This window comes from Pinus tabuliformis, chromosome 1_1, assembly GCF_031772625.1.
Source record: "Pinus tabuliformis cultivar Carrire ecotype Pingquan chromosome 1_1, CPIR1, whole genome shotgun sequence".
NCBI lineage: Eukaryota > Viridiplantae > Streptophyta > Pinopsida > Pinales > Pinaceae > Pinus > Pinus tabuliformis.
Window position 1 is genome coordinate 167,451,354 of NC_142297.1, and position 6,322 is coordinate 167,457,675.

The following is a 6,322-nucleotide window of genomic DNA, read 5'->3' on the forward strand; positions in this document are numbered from 1 at the left end:
GAGGAGTCGTCACTGAAGAGCAAGTTATTGCTCGTGCACAATATTTAGACTTGATTTATACTCAGTCTGGCACGCCCTACGATAAATCCCTGACGCTCCCAGACCGGAATTTTTCGTCCCCCCTCCTCCTAAATCGAACAATGACTCTCATGCCGGCGATGGTGTGATTGGTACGATAGACACGAAATCAACAAAGGCTACATCTAAAAAGGCTCGTAAGATTTCTGATCAAAATGCAAAAGAAGAACTTCTCGCCTCGGAAGTAAATTCCGTCTCGACAGATAAAGGCAAAGAAACCAAGCAACCGGGAGGCAAGAAGAAAAGCAAAGGGAAGAATAAGAAACGGGAGGAATCATCACCTAAAAAATCTTCTGCAAACCCTCATGGAGATAGGAAACCAAAAAATCCATGTATAATATGTGATGAGGATCATTGGACAAGAGATTGTCCACATAAGGCTGAGCTTAAAAAATTCTTCAAGAATTCAAAAACCTCGGCCGTATTGACTGATCCGTTTCCAAATCCAGGAACAAATCTGGTTTCTAGTGAAAATGCTTCCTCGTCCCAAGTACTGATGTTGTCGGTTTCGAAACAGCAGAATGATGCTTTGATATCGACAAGGAACAAATATTACGGGAATCCACAGCTGTCAAACAACAAGGATAAAGATCAACCTAGTAGTTCAACAACAACTTCGACAGAAGTTGCGTCGCCCATCATTCCAGAGCTAACAATAAAACCGCCAAAGGGAGTAGTACACAAGTCAACATTTAATCCTCTTGCCAAAGCAACACAACATTATAATATAGTGGAAGATCTGGCCCAATCGCCATCGGCTATGTCGATACTTGAGGCACTGCAAAATTTCCCATCCCAAAAGTAGGCTTTATTATCAGCTATCGGTGGGATAGACCCAAAGGATTCTAATCTAGTGTCCTTTAATCATAAATGATACGATCCTCAGTTACTAGCTCAACTAGCTTTCCTCATTCAAGTGAAAGCCCTCACCAAAACTGTTCATCGAACAATTACTGATGAGGGGGCATATACATGTATTATTTCAATGAGTTGCTGGAAAACTTTAGGATCTCCAACCTTGTCGCGATCTTCGACAACATTAAAAGCATTTGACAGACGAACGTATGCCCTGTATGGTATTCTAAGTAACTTGCAAGTTGAACTAGGAGGGAAAATGTTGGGTCCCTATAATACTAGTGATTACCCCATTACTATTGTAGTTATACCCCTTATTTATATTGTTGTGCCCCTATTACCCCCATATTGTTATTTCTGTGCCCCATAGAATCCCTCTATTGTTATTTTTGTGGCTTTATATTATTATTGTTAGGTCGGCTGGATTATATTGTGACTCCTTAGACTCCTATATATAGAAAGGAGGTTTTGTCATTTGTATCATCCAAGAATTGTTCATTTATGTAATGTAAAGGAGGTTGCCCCCTCGAAGAGGCTGAATTCTAAGGCGTTGATCTATCTTTTCTATCTTTTCTTGAGCTGGTTTCATAACATTTGGTATCAGAGCTTTGGATTCTAGGGTTTCGCTGCTCCAAACAGGTCATCGTGGAATTTTCGCTATAAATTTTTTTCTGTGACATTTCAGAAGTCGCAAAAAAAAACCCATTTGAGAAGAAATCACGCTGAACCTTGGGTCCGAATTTCAGAGCTTTTCGCGCGATATTTGCGGAGATATGATCTGAGGAAGTTGGTATTTTTGCAGACTCCTGAATTACATTCAAAATAGGTGACCTGGGGAAAATCGTCATAACTTTCTCTCTGGGGATCGGATTGAAATTTCATAAGAAGGTACAGAAAGAGGACGGACTGTAGTTTCTTGTGTGTGTGTTTCAGATTCAAAGGTTGAAACAGTGACTCGTGGCACGTCGTACAAGTTCGCTCTACTGAACCAGTCTAAAAGCAAGTCACTGTGGGAGATTTCACATAACTCTTCCTTGGAGAATCCAATTTGGCTCAGACTTGTGGCATTGGAAAGAGGACGCAGAAGGCTACTACAGATAGCAATTTCAGAACTGGATGATCCGAAATTACAGAGATACATCAGATTCAATATCAGGCTTCTATAAAGTGAAAAAAGGTGTGTAGTTTTTTTTTTAAATTTTTGTGTAAGCTTGGTTTAACGAAATTCAAAGGGCATAGTAAAGCATTATTATCGGTAACTGATGCCCCGAGGAAAGAAAATGCAAACACCTAGTAAGGAACTTGAAAGCTCTAGCATGACTCATGAAGAAGAGGAAGAAATGCTACATGATATATCAAAATTACAAGAACAAGTGCAACAAATGTCACGCTCACAAAAGCTAACAGAAGCTAAGATAAGTGGCGTGGAATCTAAGATAAATGGCGTGGAATCTAAGATAAAGGGCATGGAAGCTAAGATGGAGCATTCGATGGCAGATTTGAAGTTAGATTTGAAGACAGACATGGAAGAATTGAAGAAGTTGCTACAAGAAAGAGTCACTAATGGTGAAAAGGTAGTAAAGGAAACTCATGATGAGAACAAAAGAAATGTTAATCATGATTCCATAGATGCTAATGTTGGATCGAAGAATCACCATGTTCCAAAAATCGATATGAGGAAGTTTGATGGCAAGGATCCCGCCACATGGATATTACAGATGGAGCAATTCTTCGATCTCAATAATGTGCAAAACGCACAAAAGGTACGTATGGCAACTGTGGAACCAAATCAGTTTGTATGGTATCAATGGCTTTGCTCTCGTAAACAATTTATCACTTGGGCAATTTTTACGGAAGAATTGATAGCACATTATGAAGATACAAAAAGCAACACTTTTTTTAGCCAATTGATAAGTCTTAAACAAAAGGGTTCAGTAATGGAGCACATTGAGGAGTTCCAAAAATTGAACATAAGGGTAAAAGATATTCCAGAGGAGCATAGGATTGATGTGTTCATAGGGTCTTTAAAGGATAATATCCAACATGATGTTCGCCTTTGGGAACCTGATTCATTAGAGAAGGCATTCAGGTTAGCAAGAAAAATGGAAAGCAAAATTATGGCAACCAGGAAGCATACCACTCACAACTATAAAGACGGAAGTGTTGTTGCCCCTAGTCTTCCACAACCTATAAGGTTGACACCACAACAATTGGAAGAAAAAAGAGCAAAAGGGCTTTGTTACAGTTGTGATAGCAAATACACTAAAGGTCATAAGTGTGCTGAGAAGAAATTATTCTACATAGATTGTGAAGAGGAAGAAGAAAAGGAGCAAGAAAGGTCAAAAGAAGAAGATATACTCCAGGAACAAAGCCTAGATGAAGAACAAATAAATCCGACCATATCTTGTAATGCATTGGCGGGAATTACCACTCCTCAAACCATCAAGATAGAAGGACAAATCAAGAAGAAAAAGGTAATAGTGTTGATTGATTCAGGAAGCACCCACAATTTTATTCATTGTAGGGTAGCAAAAGAATTGAATTGCTTCCTATATCCAGCACCAGAGTGTCAAGTGATGATTGCAAATGGAGGAACAATAAATTGCTCTGGAAAGTGCCATAATATCAAGCTATCCATGGGAGAATATGTATTGACTAGCCCAATGCTTTCCATTCCAATGGGAGGTGCTGATGTTGTACTAGGAGTCCAATGGCTACAATCCTTGGGTACAATAGCTTTTAATTTTCAAGAACTTTTCATCAAATTTTCTACGGAAGGAAAGGAAGTTGAATTAAGGGGTATTGCAGGGAAACCAGGAAAGATAATCAGCTCTAATGGCATGACAAAGCTTCTAAAAAGGAGCAAAGAGGTGTAATTGCACAATTATGTTCGCTAGATGTTTCCACATTGGAATCATCTATTTCTCCAGATCTCCAAAAAGTCCTGGACAATCATTCCAAGGTATTTGAGACTCCCAAAGGTCTCCCACCTATGCGTGATCATGATCATGCTATTCATCTGATTCCAGGAAGTGTTCCTCCAAACATCAGGCCGTACAGATATCCCTATGTCCAAAAAAGTGAAATTGAACGTATGGTTGCAGAAATGCTAGAGGCTGGTATAATTCAACCAAGTCAAAGTTCTTTCTCAGCTCCAGTAGTATTGGTGCACAAGAAGGATGGATCATGGCGCATGTGTCCGGATTATAGGGAGCTCAACAAGCTCACTATTAAAGATAAGTTCCCCATTCCTGTTATTGATGAATTACTGGATGAATTGCATGGATCAATTTACTTCACCAAGTTGGATCTTCGTTCGGGATATCATCAAATCAGAATGAAGATTGAAGACATTCCGAAAACGGCATTTAGAACTCATGAGGGTCATTATGAATTTTTGGTCATGCCTTTTGGCCTTACCAATGCACCTTCAACATTTCAAGGTTTGATGAATTCAATTTTCAAACCATTCCTTAGAAAATTTGTGTTAGTATTTTTTGATGATATACTAATCTACAGCAAGTCTTGGAAGGATCATGTTGAACATGTTGACAGGGTGCTACAACTATTGGAGGAGAAACAATTATATGCAAAAAGATCCAAATGTTTCTTTGGAGTCCAGGAGGTGGAATATTTGGGTCATATTGTATCTCATGAAGGAGTTAAGGTAGACCCTAGCAAAATTAAAGCCATTAAGGAATGGAAAATCCCCACATCCATAAAGCATCTGCGAGGATTTCTTGGGTTGACAGGGTATTATCGCAAGTTTGTTAAGAATTATGGGAGAATAGCAGCACCTCTAACAACATTATTGAAGAAAGATTCATTTTCATGGACTCCGGAAGCAACAAAGGCCTTTGAACATCTTAAAGAGGCAATGTGCCAAGCACCGGTCTTAGCTACACCGGACTTCACAAAAACCTTTATTGTGGAATGTGATGCTTCAGGAAATGGAATTGGTGCTGTTCTAATGCAAGATGAAAGACCCATTGCTTTTGAAAGTCGTCCAATCAAGGGAAAGTTTTTAAGCAAAGCTATTTATGAGAAGGAAATGTTGGCAATACTCCATGCACTTAAGAAATGGCGACCCTACCTAATGGGAAGACACTTCAAGGTAAAAACGGATCATGATAGCCTTAAATACTTTTTAGAACAAAGATTATCCTCTGAAGAGCAACAAAAGTGGGTCACAAAGATGTTGGGTTATGACTTTGAAATCATCTACAAAAAAGGGAAGCAAAATGTGGTGGCAGATGCACTCTCAAGAAAGGATGAGGATGTGGAAGCATTGTTGTGTGCCATTTCTATTATCCAACCAGATTGGATAAACGAAGCAAGGGAGGAATGGAAGAATGACGAAGAAGTGTGGGCACTTATTCGAAAGCTACAACAAGATTCCAGTACTTCTGATACATTTAGCTGGCAAAATGATTCGTTATGGTACAAAGATCGCTTATACCTCTGTAAGAATTCCCAGCTAAAACAAAAGATTCTTATGGAATTGCACACTTCTCCCTTAGGAGGGCACTCAGGATTTTTAAAAACTTACCACAGGGTTAAGAAGGAATTTTTTTGGGATGGCCTTAAATCAGATATTCAAAAGTTTGTGGCGGAATGTTTGGTTTGCCAGTAAAATAAAGTTGAAACAATTAAGACACCGGGTCTATTACAACCTTTATCCATTCCAAGCCAACGTTGGGAGGAGGTTTCAATGGATTTTATCACAGGTTTACCCAAGTCTGAGGGAAAGAGTGTCATCATGGTGGTAGTTGACAGACTTACCAAGTATGCACACTTTTGTGCATTATCACATCCATTTAAAGCCAGTACAGTTTCTACTGCATTTATGGAAACAGTTCAAAAGCTACATGGAAACCCAAAGATTATTGTAAGTGACAGAGATCCCATTTTCACTGGAAATTTTTGGACAGAATTATTTTCTTGTCTTGGTACTCAGTTAGCTCATAGCTCATCTTATCATCCTCAATCTGATGGGCAAACTGAGATAGTAAACAAATGTTTGGAAGGATATCTTCGTTGCTTTGTATCTGATAAACAGACACAATGGGTCAAATGGTTGCCTCTGGCTGAATGGTGGTATAACACTTCCTTCCATACAACAACAAAAATGACCCCATTTATGGCACTTTATGGGTATCAACCACCATCCATCACATCATATTTAAGAGAAAATTCTAAGGTTCAGGCAGTGGAACATCACATCGAACATCAACAACAAGTCCTCCAACTCTTAAAGGATAACCTCGTGTTGGCACAAAATAGAATGAAACAACAGGCAGATCAACATCGCAGTGAAAGAAGTTTTGATGTAGGTGATTGGGTATTCCTACGGCTACAACCATATAAGCAAATGTCCCTAAAGCAAGCT